Source organism: Crocodylus porosus, unplaced genomic scaffold (genome assembly GCF_001723895.1).
Source record: "Crocodylus porosus isolate Cpor-Errol unplaced genomic scaffold, CroPor_comp1, whole genome shotgun sequence".
Taxonomy (NCBI): domain Eukaryota; kingdom Metazoa; phylum Chordata; order Crocodylia; family Crocodylidae; genus Crocodylus; species Crocodylus porosus.
This window is the reverse complement of record NW_017728914.1, coordinates 37,251,171-37,269,638: the sequence shown is the minus strand read 5'-3', so window position 1 is coordinate 37,269,638 and position 18,468 is coordinate 37,251,171.

Here is an 18,468-nt window from a genome sequence, read left to right as displayed (position 1 = left end):
CTGCAAAGAGGACGGAGCTGGGCTGGTCTCAGTGGGGGCAGACGACAGGACAAGGAGCAATGGGCTCCAGCTGCAGCAAGGGAAGTTGAGGTTGGATATTAGGAAAAACTCTCACAAGGAGGGTGGTGAAGCGCTGGAGCAGCAGTGTGCGAGGTGATGCTGCCTTTGTCGGCAGTGCTCAGTGGCTCCCAACACAAGCAGGGAGAGTCGGGAGACCAGCCCGCTCCCCGTGACAATCGTGTCTCTGCTGCTAGCGGGACGTGAACTGAGCCTAGGGCATTGCACTGCCTGTGCAGACGGCTCCGGTTGGGTCTGAAGCCTACCCAGAGCTACAGCAGCCTCCACGCAGAGTCTGCAGGCAGATTTTGGCTGTGGAGAAGGAACAGCCTTTGCCCAGGGCTGAGGGGACACCCTGAGCTGGGACGTGAAAGAAAAACTGCCTGTGTGTCTGGGGGTGTGGGCACACAGAGAAGAAACTCGGCCTCCATAGCTGAGCAAAGAGTTGTGGGCACGTGGGAGACCCCACCACGTCCCATCAGAGCAGCTGTGGGCCTGGGCAGAGCCAGTCACTGGGCAGGATGGGAGTCTGCAGACCAGAGAAGGCACCAGGAATAGCGGGTGCTCACGGTGAGTCCAACGCCAGGCTTCAGCCAGTAACCTCTAATGCAGTTCATCTTTTCTGGTCTTGCTTTTGAGCCCTGCGTGGGAGTCTGAGCTGTGGCTCCTCTGAAGGACTCTCCGGGCCAGGAGCACTCAGCGCTCTGCGTGCAGCAGAGGGGTGGCTCCTTTCCCAGCTCGGGTTAGGATTAGGGGGCTCATCTATACATTCCCTCCCCCACCTGGCACACCGGGCAGCAGCGCGCTAAGAAGGGCTTGGAAGTTTATTAGCGTTTATTAGCAAAAGTGGGACGACCGACTGTCAGATAGAGGAGATGAGGCTACTATGTGAAATAGCAGTCATAGAAAAGTGAGCTACCTGAGCTGATGGGGTCCCAGGACAAGGCACTTGAGGAAAGAAATAAAATGATTTGTACACAGGGGAAAAGAAGAGCCTGGAAATGCTAGGGAATTCCTTGCCGCTTGCCTCCCAAATGTACTTCATGTTGCCCTCCCTGCAACGCACACGCAAGCTCCCAACAACGGCTCGTTTGATCTGCAACAAAACCATGTGGGACGTGCCCAGCGACAGTGGAGGAATGCGTTGCATGCAGAAGCAGCATCCCTTCCCTTGGGAATCAGGTACAAAGCGGATGGCAGCCTCCTGGGGTTTGCATTGGCAAATGCCCTGAATCCTGGGGCTAGGTTTAATGTCATGTGAGAGTCAGGCTGCAGATATCGAGGGTGTCACATATATATCCAGGTTCCCTGTTCCCTCCTGACAGCCTACGCTGGCAGACAGCTGGAGTTTGCCTTATTTCAGGACGCTGAACTCAACCATGAAGGCAGCGAAGATGCTCGTACTGGCCGTCCTGGCTCTTTCCTGCATCTCCGGTAAGCACAGTGTTATTCAAAGGGAAGCTGGACGATGGCTCAAATGACCTGAGCTACCTTGTGTGTTTTAAAATAATTGAACCCTACCTATGTGCCAGGGGCCAGGGTGCATCACGCGCAAAGGACTGGTTCTCAGCTCAGCTCCCCCTGCTCCTGAAACTTTACGCTACTCAAACCACAAGAAAAAGGGCTGACAGCCTCGTATGACAGTCGTGTCGTGTGGCAGGCCTTGGCTTATCCCAGCTTTTGGCCGATAGGCCAGCGTTCAGACCCGACTCTCTCCTTTCTCTTTGTCCTGTTTTAGAAGCTGCTGGCGCTGTCTCCAGAGAAGAAGCTATTGCAGCTCTGAAGGACATTTTTCGTGGAATAAATCATTGTTCCAGGGATACCGTTGGGGGAATAGAAGCAGCGATGAGGAACCTGGAAAACCAACACATTGTGGTAATGCCACCTCTAGGTTTGCTTTCTTTCCCACAACCCCAAACCCTTTCATTTGGGATTTCCATTATCTTGTGGGTGGGTGAGCAGCAACCAGCCTCGTGCTGCCGGTCTCTTCCCCGGCTCAGCGGGACGGGGTGGCCACTGCCGTAAGGTGCAATTTCTGAGCTGACGCTTGCAATACGCACATTTTAGTCACCGGCTCAGTCCGATTCTGGCATCAAAGGGAGCAACTGGAGCTTTCCTGATGACGCCCGTCACCTCCCCAATAAAGCAAGCAACGGGGGAGGGAGCTGGAAAGGCCAGGTCCCAGGCAGGGCTAACACTAGAGAAGGGGTTTATTCCATCTGAGAACAGCCAGCCCCGCACCCCGTCCTCTTTACTCTGGGGATCCAGGGCGCACGCGCTGGGTAGCAGCTCCCTGGGGGTCTGAGCCCACAGAGTAACCAACCACGTGAAGCTCCATCAACAATACTGGGGTGTTTGCAGAGCCAACCCTGATCTGGCAGAGACAAGCAACGAGTCCGGGATGATGGGTGTGTTGGCGCTGTGCCCATTTGGAGGCCTCAAAAAGCAAAGAGCGGCTTGCAGGCGTCGAGGGCATCAGCGCCGCCCAGAGTCAGATCCCACAGCCCAGCTCCGCTGTCTCGAAAGCTCGAGTGCCTTGAAACCCCTCTAGACTGTGCATGGCAGATGAGGCGAGCCAGCTTTGTGTTGTGCTGAATTTGTCTCTGCAGGGCTTGGAAGGTTTTTGGTGCCAACCATGCCAGCCTTTTTGTCAGCTGGCCTCCGCACTGTGCATGGACTCTTGAGCTGACTTGCTTTTCTCTTACTTTTAGGGCAAGAAACAATGAAAAATGATTTGCAGAACCAGAAAGAGCTGCAGCTCCATCAGCCACACTCTGTACCTGTACGTGACTTAGGGCCGACGGACACTGCTGCCATGGGAGATACTTGCACATTCCTGGGATAATAAACTAGCATAACTGCAAGTGAACGGCTTGGTCTGCCTTCTTTGTGCAAGGGGGGAGGCTTGGGTTTAAGGGTGCAATGAAAACATTCAAAGGGAGAGATTTGAACAACTTCTCTGCTTATCTTAGAAAGTGGGGGGAAGTTGTCAGCACAAATGAGGAGCAGTGTTCACCACCTTTCCCTATATTATCTTTAATATCAATGAGTCATTCTTTGCATTATAATACAAGTTATTAGCCTCCAGCCGTGAGAGCCATGCAAGCACGTGCACAAGGTGAGAGACAGTCCCTTCTTGCTAATGTCACCCTCCTGCTGGGTATGGGTCGGCAGCACAAGGGCCAGGTGGGTCCTTCGGCGGTGCGAGGGGCCCCTCGGTGCTCGTGGAGGGGTTGTGGCGTGGCAAACTTTGCTCTCGCGGAGAGGCTGCGTACGAGCGTGTGGAGTGACTGTGGCTCCGGGCAGCGTGCGCACACCCCACGCTTTTAAGCTGCGTGCTGTGCCAGCTGAAACGAAAACTGCAGGAAAGCTCCAAAGGAACCAGGTTGATCAATGGTTACAACCAGCCCCAAACTGGCAGGATTAGAAACACCCAGGTCCCAACCCTGTTTAAGCTGCCAGGCCTCAATCCTGGCCAGCAAACCCAGGGAACCAATACTCTTCCCCCAGTATTAATTCCTTAAAACTTTAAAAAAGAAATATGGGGAAGAAAAAGAGGAAAGAGGGGCTCCCAGACACTGGGACAATTCTCCCCGCTCTTCCTGAGCTCCCCTTTTTGCTATCTGCATCGCCTTTGCCCTTGCAGGACATGTCTCTCTTCAGCAGAGGCTGGCGGCTTCTCCTCCCCAAAACCAGCCTGGCTCCCCTTATACCCCTTTGCATGACATTGCCCTGGCCTTGTCCAATCAGGGGGCACCCCTTCTTCCAACCAATCTGCCTAAAGAATCCCCCGTGTCCCCTGCCCAATGAGGCCAGAGGGTTTTACATATTTTGCCCCAGCTTGCCACGTGCTGAGCACATGGCTGGAACCAGGGGGGCATCTTGGCCACCTAAAAACACAATATGCAATAACCAAATGTGCACGTGGGAGTCACACTACTAAGTGTTACCTAGTTCACTTATCTAGTTACAATACTACCATCCTAACGGAGAATGGACACCAGAGGTGGGAGAAATGAGGTGTTATCCCCTTTTACGAATGAGGGCATATTAGGAAGAACAGTGTTGAACGGAGGTTTATACCGTTTATACCTAAAAAAAACTGGTGCTGCGACTAGACTACAGTCCCCAGAGCCTGCTGCCATGCCGATACCCCCGTCATCCCTGAACGTGCACCCACATCCCCGGCTTCCAGGCTGGAGACTGGGCTCAAGCACGGGATGGACCGCTAGGTCCAGACGAAAGCTCCCAGAGCTGGGTTCACAGTGCGGTAGCGGTGCAGAGCGGGGCATGGAGATAAATGCAATCCTGCGCTGCCCTGGTAGGAGCGTCGTCAGCAGATGCAGGGCAGTGATTCTTCCCCTGTGTTCGGCACTGGGGAGGCCACATCTGGCGTCCTGTGTCCAGCTGTGGGCCCCCACTGCAGAAAGGATGTCCAAAGCCAGGCTTCAGCCAGTAACCCCAGCACGATTCAACATTTCTGGTCTTGCTTTTGAGCCCTGCGTGGGAGTCCGAGCTGTGGTCCCTAGCTCCTCTGAAGGACTCTCCGGGTCAGGAGTGCTCAGCAGAGGGTGGCTCCTTTCCCAGCTGCTCTTGCGGGGGGTGGTTCGGGTTCGGGTTGGGGGCTCATCTATACATTCACTCCCCCACCTGGCACACCTAACACGCAGTATGCTAACGAGCGCTCAGAAGTTTATTAGCACTCCAGCTCCTTGTGATATCCACAGGAGACTTGGTCAAGGCCTTAGCATGAGAGGCCAGATACAAAACCACAACCCATGAACTCCTTACAGCTTACCATTCACTAAATATTGCCAAGCTAAACCTACAGCCTGTGCTTTCTTTATATACAGCTTTGATCATCTTCAAGGGGTGCCAGCAATTACCTTCTCAGCATGCACTGCCTCGCACTAGAGATGGGCAGCTCTGACTAAGAAAAGAGGTGACATGAAACATCGTTGACACCATTTCATTAGGTAAATGAACAGAGCTTTATGTTTGTTCATAGGTGCTTACACGTTTTTTTCCCTTTGAATTAAATGTCATTTCTTTCTCAGGCTAATATTGATTACTGGCATGGAGGAAAGGGAATTGAAAAGTTATTGCTTGTTATTATCACCCAGTGATGGATGAGTATTGACTGACAGATACCCTTAATCCTTGGACTGATATAGGCTGTCAGTGAGCATTAGCAAAATGCTGACAGGCAGAGACAGGAAAATCACCAGTGGAGTTAGAAGTCGTGACTTTGCATTATTTTCTTATTTTTAGAAAGCCAAGAAACCTCATGCCTGTTAAGCTGAAAGCACCTGCAATAAGTAACTCGGGAGTGTCCTGCTAGGTGAGCTGCGAGGAGGAAAGCTGGGTGGGGGTCGTGTAATAGTCCTGATTTTTTAAGCTCCTTGGATTATTTCGGGTTGTGACTTCCGGGCTGGCGTTCAACTGGATACGGATCGTTTTCATTCCCTTGCTCCAGATGCTGCCGGCGCCCGGCTGCCGGCTGGCTCGGGTGCTGCCGGGCGCATAGTGTGAGGAGCACGAGGCGCCGTGCGAGGGAGGCTCACGGGCAGGTAGAGGAAGGTGTTGGCAGCTTGTGAACGAGCCTGGAAGAGGTACACTTGCTCTCCAGGCTGCTTTACGCTCCTTCCCCACGTGCTCTCTCAGCCACAAGCCTGGGCCACGTTGTGGGTGTCCAGTATGCACACCACGTTTCACCTCTTTCTCTGCCTCCTAGGCAGCAGGGACTCGGCTTTGATTTGCAATCTAATCAGGGGGCACAAGGAGGAAATGCAAGCTGTCGCCTGGCCACGCAAGACCTCATCCGCCCAACCTGCACCCGCAGCTCGCTCGCTCCTAGCTGGAGCCTGGCATCGTCCCCGCTCTCCTGAGACTCAGAGCTGAGGGCGGTCAGCACCGTCCCTGCAGTGCAGAGAGGGCAGGCGCAGGGCGACGGCTTGCTCGCTGTGCGGAGGCTTTTTGTGCTGTGAGCTACTCGTCTGGAGCCAACCCAGAGCGCCTGCCGCCATGAGCACAGCTGTAAGGGGATTAAACGAGCTCATGTCGGATCACCACGGCCGGGAAAGGGAACCACGTACGGCAACTGATTCCTAGTAAGCCTTCAATCCCTGCTGGAGCTCTAGCTCCCAGTCGCCTGGCAGGAAGTCGTGGGAGCTTGTGCCGATACCTGTGTTCAGGTGCACGTAGCCCCGTGGAGAATAGCTGCCCTTGCTGGGAGACGCTGCCTGCCCTAGATCACCTCTCCTGCTCCCACGATACGTTTGCACAATTCACGATGCTATTGCACAGCAGTGCTTCCTACTTCCGCCCCCCTTCTTGCTGCAAAGAGGATCAGGGGCCAGCAGAAACTGGGAGCCCCCCTCAGAGATTGCTGCCTGGGACCAGCTGAGACAAGGGGGACTGGGACCAGCGCAGGGAAATCTGCACCCTGGGCTCATAACACTGTGGTGGACCAGACGCGTGCTATATTCAGAACAGAGATGCTTGCACAGCCAGTACCTTAACAGGGACATTTCCTGCCCCTGTTGCCATTACACCCATTAATTACTAGCACCTTATTAAAATGTATATATGCAAGCATGCAACATATATAAAACTCCTAACACTGCATTAGGGCTGTCTCTGAGAACTAGCCTGTACTATGCTGCCCTCTCAAAGAGCTTTTTTAAGTCCCCATTGCTTGGAAAGTTGTCATTTGCCCTGGTACTCTCCCCTCACCCTGCCTTCCTAGCACCACCATGGCAAACAGCCCAGCTTTGGGGGCTGCCCCTGTTTATAGAGTCTGTTTGGGTCACATGGCTGAGGTCTAGGTCACATGACATGACTTTTCTATAAAAGCCTGCTTTCCAGGGAGTTTCCTCTTTTCTCTAAAAGAGGGGGTGCAGAGCTGGGGCAAGGCTCTTTCCCTGGCCAGCCTCGAGCCTGTGAGCTCTGACTGGGGAATGACTCTGATACAAGGGGCAGCTGGTGTCATTACCTGAAAAATGAGGTTTTTTCCCTTACATTTTCTTCTCTTGGATTGCAGCTGCTCCCAGGTGCAGGCTGGGCTGAGTCTCTTGGCAGGGAAGCTGCATCTATTACAGCCTGCGCTCCAACCACCTGCACCTCCTCTGAGCTACGAGGCTGATCATGAAACACTCGTTTCTCCCCAGCCCTTTTTTTAGAGCAGTGCTGTAATTCCTGTTGGCCTGCCCAGGCTATCCTGGGCCTGGTTTGCAAAGGAAAAGTTGCAGAGGGGGCAAGAAAACCCCCATGCTATTAGATCTGATCTCCAGCAGCTCTCTTTCTTGCTACTTCCCCAGGAAATCTGGTACTTGGTCCTTTGCTCTCAGCTTCAGCTGTGACATAGGATGTTCCCTTGGGGTACCAGCAAACAGAGGGGTCCCTCCCATGACTTCCTTCCCAAAAGAGTTCAAGTTTGATTTCTTAGGGCCTGCAATGCGCCAGCTGCCGTACCCCCGAGGCTCTGACAAACATTCATAGGCATGCAGCAGGCGTCAAAGAGACGGTGTCTGCAGGAACAATTCAGCAATAATCCCAATGCACGCACCCAAAAGAACAAAGCTGCTTCACCCCCACCCCCCGCTTCCCAAGGGAAGCCCCTGCAAAGCCGCATTGAAGTGTGGTGCAGATTTGAATAAGCCAAGCTCCTGGCTGCTTATCACTTGTGCAAGGGTGCTTTGAACGTGGGAGCACTGGAAGGATGCCAGGAGCAGGCTTTATTCTGCAGGCGGCAGAGCGCACCCACGTTCAGAGGCAGGAAGGCTCTGGCCCCGGGGTCAGTCCTCCGCGGAGACCTGCCGTGCGGGCCTGCCCAGACTCCAGGGTTTCGACCCTGAAGGAGCTATGGCCCCAGGGGGAATGGGGGCGCGCTAAAAAACAACTGCTTTACATTGTTCCCCTTCTGCATTACGCTGCCCAGCATCAGCGGTTGGGCTGCATCTCCTCGCAGGCGCACATCTCGGCAGGCACTGCTCTCTGGGCTGGAGCCAGACTCAGTTCACAGCAAAAAGGGGCCCACTGCCGCCTCCTTGCCAGACCCCCGCTACCTCGCCCTGCGGAGAGCAGGTGTTGCCTTGTCATACCTCCCTCAGGAGTGCCGTTGTGATCCGGGGAGGATGATGCACTATGTACCCATCGGGGCATTCGTGCTGCCTGCTGCTTTTGGAGCATCCTTCAGCTCCCTGTCCAAAGGCTGCTGGCCCCCAGAGACCTGGGGGGAAATGGATGTGGCCCCGGTCTCTGCACTGGGTGCAAAAAGCTGCAAGCCTTTGCATGCTACATCCTGGCCACTGCATAAAACGCGCTGTTCCAAACAGGAGATGTTACCACACCTTCAACTCCTATGAAATATGAACGTTCATGTCTACCTAGGAGAACTTTTACAAGCCTTTCTCCTGTGCCTGAAGCAGGGTGCTTGTGCCCGAAAGCTTGCAAATAAAGATTTTTATGTTTTGTTGCAAAAATCTAGTTGATCTAATAAAAGGGATCACCTCAGCCACGAGTTCTGATTCCTTTTGCCTCTAGACCAATACAGCTACAACTGGATACTTGACATCCTGGCCCCTGGGCACAGGTTTTGAGGTCCAAGCATTTTACACCAGACGTGTCAGGTAGAAGCCACTCGCGGCGGCTTCCTTTTCTGGCCGAGTCCATGCCAGCTGGTTTAGCTTTATCCCACGTGCCTTGGTTGGCTCCACAAAGCTAAAGAGAGCTGGATGTGGCTGATGTTTTGTGGCTGCTCGATGAGTCGGGAAGGGGCACTGCAGCTGGGAGCCAGCACAGTGCAGGTGTTTGGGGATCCCAGCCGTTTGCTTCCAGGTAAGACTTGGGGCCTCACACGCAGCATTTACACTGCGCTGTGGTGCTTTCTCCTGAACTGGGTGTACGGACCGGGGAGCTTCTGTCTGCCGAGCATCCCCCAACCACGGACACACGGGCAGCAGCTGGAGATGCAAAGAGGGAGCTCAGATCTGCACTTAGGGGTGTCAGCTCTGTTTGCATCTATTCCGGTCCCATCGCATGGCGATGATATGAAGGACATCAATACACTACACAGTGTAGCGTAGTTAGGAGACTAAAGAGATTTCACAGATTCATAGACATGAGGGCTGGAAGGGACCTCGGGAGATCATCGAGTCCGTCCCCCCGCCCGAAGGACAGAAAGTCAGCTGGGGTCACAGGATCACAAATGATGATGCCGCCGTGCCTGCCACACACAGCCTCAACACGCCTATGGCTCGCATATACCAGTTACAGATCACGGTGCGTCAACCTAACGTCAGGGAGACAAATGCACATGACTACGACATTTAAAAAACGCACTGAACTACTGTATAAATCGCATTCAGCCTTTAATATTTATTTTAGTCAATGCCCTATCATCTATCCCCTGGGTGACTCTCAGCGGTCTCCTGGAGATGTATGTCTACTTCCTGGAGACTCCAGGGCAATCCTGGAGAGTGGGCAACCCTATCTGCACTTGATATACACTGTAAAGGCACATGTTACAGGTGCTAATTGCCAAAGCGATGTTTAACCTTGAAGAAAAACACTCCGCCTCAAAGCTCGATTGCATTTTGATGAGAAGGCGGCGCGCTGAGCCCCTTGGCCCTGCAAGCCGTCAGGCGGGATTGCCATGTCCTGCCGTTCCAGTTGCACCGAGACTCATGCGCTGTCTTTGTGCCCGAGGCTGCTGGTGCTGCGAGCTGCCAAAACCCATCCAAAAGGTGGCTGCGTGTCAGACGGCTGCATCGCTGTCAAAGCCTTCTAGGCCATTTCAGAGCCAGCTAAATTATTCTCAGCGATTAGCAGCAACCCTTGGCTGTTTGGAAAGGGTGAGATAACAGGAGGCTGGAGCTTCCCCACTGAGGATTCATCCCTGCCAGAGGAAAAGACTTTCCCCTGCGACCAGCCCCCCTCGGATGCACACCCACTGCGGCTGGAAGGGGATCCCCTGCACTGACACTTGCACACACAATGAAGGGGGTGCGAGGCTGTGTATCGTGCAAAGGAAAAAGGCCAGGCTGAGACTGCCCCGGGACCCCTTTGCTTGGTTGTTCAACAGCCAGCTGAATTACTCCAGTGACCCTGCCTGGAAACACAGAGCAGGGCGGGATGGGGTGCGAGAGGAGACGGCTGTGGGTCTCCAGGTCTTTGGGCCGGTGCCCCATTTCTCACAGCCCCTTGTCCTCAAACCTCTAGGCAGCAGCATGGGGCTGTAGACCAGCTTGCAACCCCCTGAGCCCAGGCTTGTGGACTGCCAGGGTCCGGGCAGCGCCGTTTTGAAGCCACTGAGATAATGACCCTTTTAGCTCCGCAAAGTCCAGGATCTCAGACCTCAGCCCATTTGGGACTTGGGGTCTGGTCCAACATGATGGGCAAACCGCCCGGCAGCTCCCCTGGTCTGCAATGGGGATCACACCCCGCCTGCCCCGCTCGGGGTGCTGGGACCCACGCCATCGCCCCGGGGTGGTCGTGGAGCGGTGCGTCCCCCGAGGGGGAGCGGGAACCAGGGAGGAAGGGCACGGCAGTTCAACAGCAAATGCCAAGCCCTGTTGCACAAGGGGGATCTCTCAGGGGTGGAGCGTGGGAACCACGGGGCTCAAAACAAGGCTGTGTTTTGGGACGTGGGTAAAGCCGGGGCTGGTGGGGGCAGCACCAGCCAGACCTGTGGTTAGCTGGGGCGTGTGTCCACCCCCAGGGAGGTTGCTCAACACGGAGAAGCACCGAGCGACGCGTGCCCGGCTGTCGCAGCCAGCAGACCCCGGCGGGGCTTTGGAGGCTGCTGCACTGGAGATGCTTGCAAGGCTGTGCTGGAGTGGGAGAAGGAAGCCGCGAGAGCAGGCCTTGGCCCAGGGTTTGGGTTTCTATCCAGTCCCCTCGGGAGAGTCGGCGTGACTCGCCAAGCAAGCACCCAGCCCGGGGTCCTGGAGGCTTTGCTTTTGCAGGGGGCTCACCGACTCTCCACCCTTGCGGGACTCCCAGGGCAGCATGACTGCACGCTGCACAGGGCCGGAGGCCCCTCTGCAAGCAGGGCGCTGGGTGTGGGGCACAGACCGGGACCTGTGCATGGGGTGCAAAGGGGCCGGAGGAAGGAGATCCCGAGGCAAAGAGCTGGTAGATCAGCAGTCGGGCAGGAGGTCACTAAGCTCATCCCGCTTTTCTGCACTAAATTGCTTTGCTCTTGAACGGTGCTGCCCACGCAGGCCACGCCGACCCTTTGGTCTCTCCCGCAGGGAAAAATATCCCCGGCAGGCAAACACGCCGGCTCTTCCCTGTCGGTCTCAGCAGCTGCTAGCGGAGATCACCCGTGGTGGAAGGGATCCGGCCGATGGTTACGTCAGGGCTGGAGGTCGCCCTATCCTGGAGGCCGGTTCGGTCAAGCGTGCAACATCTGCACCGTTTGCAGTCAGAGGCATCGCGACCGTCTGCGAAGAACGGTGTCGGTGCCGGCCGTGCCCTCCCTCCAGGACGTGCTAACTCCTCGGAAGACCGACAGGCCCCCGGTGGGCCCGCGGACAGCACCGATGAGCAAGTACTGCGTGGAGCGCACTGTGCTTTATCCTCCCCGAGAACCACAGTTTTAGTTCCCAAATCTCCTGTGAGCGTGAGCCGCGTTGGAGGGTCTCCAGGGCAGCTGGGCAGTGAAAACCAGCAAGAGCCAAGGGCATCACGCAGGAGGCTGCGGTTGGGATCCCAGCCTTGATTTGTTTCTTTGGATGCCATTGCAGAGGTAGGCTGCCGTGGCCTTTGTGGGGAGGGTCACACTTTAGGCACCTGTTTCAGCGTCGGTGGGAAGCCAGATCCAGCCGTCAAGCCCTCACTGGTGAGGGGGACGGGTGGGCCGAGGGGGAAGCCTTAGGGCTGTGGGGAGGAACGTAAGATCATCAGCGGGGTCAGAGCGATGCTCGAGGTAGCCCAGATCCCATCTCCGACAGTGGCAGAAATGGATGCTCTCGAGCGGGGCTTCCCAACCTTTTCCTCAGCATGACCCCACTTAAACGCTGGAAGGTTTTTGCAACCCCAAAATGATACAGACAAGAACAACAAGTCGCAAATGTGGCAGTACCGCGTTTATGGTCTTTATATTTTTCGTTTACAATGGCAAGAGGGAGAGCATTGGACCGGACATATATAGAGCAATCTATCCCCGACTGAATATCTGCCGTGGCATCTGCCATTATTGGTTTAGAGATGCCAGAGGAAACATTTCCAACCCCAACAGAGCATCCTGGGAAGTCAAAGGTCTCTGGAGAACAAAGAAAAACCAATACCCGCTAGGGCCTGCTGAACTGGGTTTTCAGGACTAGGCATTTCCATCAGCGAAACCCTTCATCATAGCAACGAGGCTCAGCGAGCTGGCACAAAAGGACCCGGGACAAGAGTGAACGAGCCCGGCAGTGTGATGTCTCCCGTGTACTCCCGTGTTACCCTAGACCCGGGTGGCACATGCACGCGTGTGCAGGGAGTGGTGGTGGAAGGAGCACGAGGCTCCACGGCTTTTCAGGACTCATCTCGGGGCTGGCACTGACTTGCTGGTGTGGCTGAGAGCAAGGTGCTTGTTTTCCCCATCTCAGCCCTCATTAAATGAGGATAATGCTGGCTGGCCTCCCTCTCTGGTATGTCCTGGGAATTATCCCTGGCAAAGCTGTTTGAGGGTTCGGTGCAAGCAATACGGATCTGCGGCCGCTAGGGAACATGGCAAGCACCCTCGTGCCTTTGGAGTTAGGAAGCAGAAGGCGGCCTGCTCTTAAAGGGGTGTTGGTTGTAGCCGTGTTGGTCTAAGGACACAGGCAGACAAGGGTCCTTGGGTAAATGTGATCTCTTTTGTTAGACCAGTAGTTGGAAAAATGGTTCCTTGCAAGCTTTTGGGCACAAACACCCTTCTTCAGGCATGGGTTGGAGGAGCTGACTTTTGCAGTCACATGCAAGATGAAGAAGAAGAAGAAGGCATAGGGAGACTCTGCTGGGGTTTTGTTTCCCCCTACGCCTGAAGAAGGGTGTTTGTGCCCGAAAGCTTGCAAAGAACAATTTTCCCGACTATTTAGCTGGTCTAACAAAAGAGATCACATCTACCCAAAGAAGCTTGCCTGCGTGCTCTTAAAGGACTTTGCAGTGCAGGTTGCAGCCCAGAGCATGTTACCACTTGCAAAAACAGACTTTAAACCTAATTTTAGAGTCACAGGGAAGTAGGGTGGGTTGTTATAAGGAGACACTTGGGGAACGTGCAGGTGGGGCATTGTTTATAGCTAGCTTACAATGGGACGGCTGTGACTGGCAGGTAGCAAACTCAGAAAGCAGAATCATCTCCAGCAGGGCACAGAGGCCACACAAAAGCAGTCCTTTTCCGAGCTCACGAGGCTTGGCGGACAAGCCAGCGTGGCCAGGGAAAACTAGGCCGGAGCAAAGCATTGGGTATTTTTGTGGACTGGGTTTTTTGTTAAAAAAACCCGATTCGTTATTATTTGCAAACATGCATCATCTGTCTGGCTATGTCCCACACTTGATGGGACACATTGTCCGAAGTGGGAGCAGGCTGGCTGCCCTGTTGCAAGTTATGATGATAAAAGAAACACCCAAAATCCACTCTGAGGAAATGCTTTTTGTTTTGTGGGAAGAAAGAAAAAAAGCCCTTCTTTCAGCTCCACTTGAGAAGTGAAATCCTGAGGTGGGAAAATAAAATGAATGGTTGAAGAAAAGAGCCAAATCTGCGAATGTCCCAGACCTGCTGTATCCGCAAGGGACTTTTGCCCGGGCTGCACTCCTCGCAGTGAGAAGTCGGGGTCTTTTGATCTCACCGGTCTGCAGTCACTCTCTTAGTACTTTTTTCCTCTTTTTTTCTTTGGAAACATGGCGGGACTCCCCTTCCTGGTACTTAGTGTGGCAGGGGCCTGTGCCGGAGGCCCGAAGACCTTTCACTCCAGCCTGAAGCAAGGTATAACCAGGAGCTGTCACGTGCCTAGGGCAGAAGCAGGGTGCGTTTGATCCCTGCTGAGGTAAGTTGGCCTTGGCACAGCCTGATGGTTTTGATGAACTGGTATGCTTTCGTGTTTGGCTTGATCTGCATTTCTGTCCAAGTCAGGCTCAGCGAGGGCTGGGGGAGCTGGGCGGTGAAGGGCAGGACCCAGCCGAAGCGTAAGGGTTCGCTCCCACGTACTTGGGCAGGGCATGGAGCCCCGGCGTGACGTTAAGATTGTTCATTTATTTTCATTAAAAAGAAGAATTTAAAAAAGAGCGAAGGTTGAGCAGAGGCTACAACCAGGCCCAGCTGTCACTCCAGAAACAACGCGAGCCGCCTCGCCAGCACGGGCGGGCTGACGTCTGGAGGCATCGCCTGAGGGGTGGAGAAGGGGTCTGAAGCTGGGGGCAGTGGCTTTCCACATGCGCCTGGGAAGTGGCACTGGTCGCTGCTCAGCAAGACCAGCCATGCTGCCTAAGCAGAGAGGCCTGGGCTGCGCAGAGGGATGTAGTGGGAGCCAGCCCCAGAGAAGATGGGAGGTGTGGAGCTGCGGAAAGAGGCCCGACATGGCCGGGCTGCATTGGTAGGAGCATGGCCAGCAGATCGAGGGCTGTGATTCAGCCCTGGGGAGGCCACATCTGGAGTCCGGTGTCCAGCTGCGGGCCCCCCCCGCAGAACGGATGTGGAGACGTTGGAGAGAGTCCGGTGGAGGGCAATGACAATGGTCGGGGGCTGGGGGCAGGGCTGGTGAGGAGAGGCCGAGGGAAATGGGCTGATTGAGTCTGCAGAAGAGAAGACCGAGGGGGATTGAACAGCAGCCTTCACCTCCCTGCCGGGGGCTGCACAGAGGATGGAGCTGGGCTGTTCCCAGTGGGGGCAGACGTCAGGACAAGGAGCAATGGGCTCAGGCTGCAGCAAGGCAAGCTGAGGTTGGATATTGGGAAAAACTCTCTCACAAGGAGGGTGGTGAAGCACTGGAGCAGGCTCCCCAGAGAGGTGGTGCAGTCTCCATCCTTGGAGGTGTTTAAGACCTGGCTCGACAAAGCCTTGTCTGGGGTGATGTAGCTGGGGCTGGTCCTGCTTGGAGCAGGGGCCTGGACTAGATGTGACCCCTGAGTCCCTTCCACCCTCCTTGTCTCTGATGCTACGACAGGCAGTAGAGTTTGGTGTCCGGGCAAACAGGGACCGGGTGGAGGGCTTGCTCAGGGGAGGGACACAATCACAGCAACAGGTGCACACATGCAGAGGAGTGGGGCACAGACCTGCCCCCCCCTTTGCACGTTGAATCGGAGGGAGCCCGGGCTTCCCAGTGCTGAGTGACGACGGGCCACGCGCCTACGTCTCGCTCTACATCAGGAGTTCATCAAGACCCGCCACGATAAACCTTCCCAAAGACTTGTTCTTGATCTGCTCCCCTTCCCTGCTGCTCTCCTTCCCCCTCCTCCCCTTATTACAGTTCAGCCTCTTTGAAATTCGGCCCCTTCATCCGGTTCCTGATTCGGCAAAGGTTTTAGGCCTATGCAGCTGGCTCTTCATGAATACTTGGGTACTGGCCAGAAAGCAGCTATCAGCAAGCATCGCATGCCAAGCTCTTATTAGCCTCTTCTCGGGCTGGCTGTGGGCCTCGCTGTCCATCCGGTCATAATGGAGGTGGAAACGGTGTCTTGGAGCAGAGGTCCCCAAGGGAGTAGCCGCTGCTGGATGAATTAGACAAACTAAATGCTAGCCAGGCCTTGGCAGGGAGACCTGGCCAAGAGGAGTCTGTCAAGCCTCCAAGTCCTGATCTGTTAATCTGCCTCCATCGTCTGGCACGAGATCTGCTGAGCCCCTGGGACGGCGCGGGCAGGCGTAGGAGATGGGGGGTGGAAGAGATGGAGGCTTTCAGCTCGGGGGCGCTCGTGAGCCGGGGGTTTCCATCTCACCCAAGTCCCCGTCGGCGGAGAGTCCTGCTGTCCCCAAGGGAGGACACGCGGCCCTGGGCGCTGACGGGCACCTTCATAGCAGAGACAGCTAGGCTGGGATGCGCCACGGGGGCTCAAGCGTCTGGGTGCTGCTGCCGTAACGGGAACCTGCAGGGAGAAGGAAACAAAAAAGCCTTCCTGTCCTTGGAAAGGAGTCCCTCGGTCTCCCGGGCACCCCGAGGCTTGTGCCAGCATGCAAGCCACTGCGAGAAGGGATATTTCGAGGAATCCCTCAGGATAAATGGGCAGGTGCCTCCAGAGCCAGTTGCTGGGTGGAGAGGACAGACACAACCCCAGCTTTGGGGACTGCGGGAAGGGGAGGGCTGGTTAGAGAGGCTCCTATGGAGCAATCACGGTAATTGCCATCTCCACATACCAAGCCTTGCTGGGGGCAGCAAATGAATCCCATACTTATGGCAAACCTGCAGGCCAGATGGGAGGCCACCAACAACAGCTTGGCTCCTAGTCCTGAACACAGGTTGACGAAATATGTGCTCGCCAACCAGGGCAGAAGGACAGCTGAGCCTGGCGTTTGCCCGTAGGTTTTTTGGCAAGGATGTTTTGCTCCGTGTTTGGCATTGTTAAGGAAATCAGAGCAGAAGCGGCCCCCGGTGCGTCACGCGTGGCATCCGGCTCGGGCAGGAGCTCTGATGTCTGGCCACGGGGATTCCCGCGCTGGCACCCCGGGAGAGCAGCGTGCGGGGGCAGCAGGCTGCCCGGTCCCTGAGGTCCCAAGGGGACTGGAAACCACAAAACCAGCCAAGCTTTCGGAGGGAGCCTGGCTTTGAACCCACCTTGCAGGCACGCGGCTGGATTCTGGGTATGACGCTGAAGCCCTCCCGTGCTGCCACGGTCAGAGGGTTTTATGTTCTCGTCTTCGGTTTGGCTGATCGCTCCTCGTTGCTGCTGGGCTTACAGGAACAAGCGGAGCTTTCCAAGAGATGAGCAAGATGAGGCATGAGAGGATTAGTGGCTCCTGCAATTCACCCGTGGGTCACACGGGTGTTCGTACCTGCTGCCAGCCCACTCTCCCCTGCCAGGTGCCAGGCTGCAATGATCTCTTCCTCGGCTCCGTCTGCGCGGGGGAGAATTTGCAAGTCTGATTGCTCTTCAGGGCTTTCTGTTGAGCGAGGCTGGAAAACTCGACCCGGCTTCTGCCTGCTTAATGGCAGAGGAGGGAGGAATAAAAGCCATGCGAGAGCTTCCTAGTCCTGGCTGGCACTTCAGTTAGTCCTGTGAAGCGCTAATATCCCATGTGAAGGCTGACACCTTGTTCAGCATTTGTGCTCCCGAAAGCAGAGACTCTCAGCCAGGTGCTGCGACACCCTGGGGTGCCACGAGGCTCCCCAGTATTAGCACTGCCAGGTGTGCAGAGACCTGCGTGCGGTAGACAAGGCCAGCTCCAAGAGGAGTCCAGAGGGTCACAAGCAGGCCGGGATATTGTGGTCACTCTGAGGTCTTGGGAACGGAAGAATCGCTCCAGTATTTTTCTATAGTCAAAAACAAGTGAATGCTAAGAGCCAGCGTTTCCTAATGCTGTTCTAATCTTGAGTGTAAAAAGTGCGAGAGCCATTGCTACATTGTGCAAGCACAGCCACCGACACGCTTGGCCTTGCCATGCTTCCAGTCTACACTGACTAGAGGGCAGCATTATCCCATTTTATAGGTGGGAGATGGGCTCACCCAGCTTAAATGTCTTGCCTATGGTCACACGCACAGCCTGTGGCAGATTTGGGAATAAAAGCCAGGTCTCTTGCATCCCAGCGGTGTCTGATGAGCCAGCAGCCTTGGGCCTGTCTGGGTTGACTTCCATTTTTCAGCCTCTAGGCAATTCCAGCATAGAAATTTCACAGAGACTGAAAACGCCCGAGGAGGGGAGCATCTGGGGGCATTGGTGGATGACAAGGTGACGTGCCTGTGGAAAGCAAACAACATCTTAAGCTGTAGCAGGGTAGATGTGTCCAGCACAGGCAGAGGAGTTTTAGTGCCATCATGCATAGGAGCAACCCCCTGCACTGGTGCAGGTGGGGGGGACGGGCTGGGCAGCAGCTCTGCAGAAAAGGACCTGGGGGGACAGGGGACAAGAAGCTGAGCGGGAGCCGGCAGTGTGTCCTCGGTGCCAGGAAGGGTAATGGCATCCTGGGCTGCATCGGCAGGAGCGGTGCCAGCAGATCGAGGGCAGTGATTCCTCCCCTCTGTTCAGCACTGGGGAGGCCACATCTGGAGTCCGGTGTCCAGCTGTGGGCCCCAAATACAGAAAGGATGTGGACACATTGGAGAGTCCAGTGGAGGGCAACAAACATGGTGAGAGGGCTGGGGGACAGGACTGGTGAGGAGAGGCTGAGGGAACTGGGCTGATTTAGTCTGGAGAAGAGAAAACCGAGGAGGATTGAGTACCAGCCTTCACCTCCCTGCCGGGGGGCTGCAAAGAGGATGGATCTGGGCTGGTCTCAGTGGGGGCAGACGACAGGA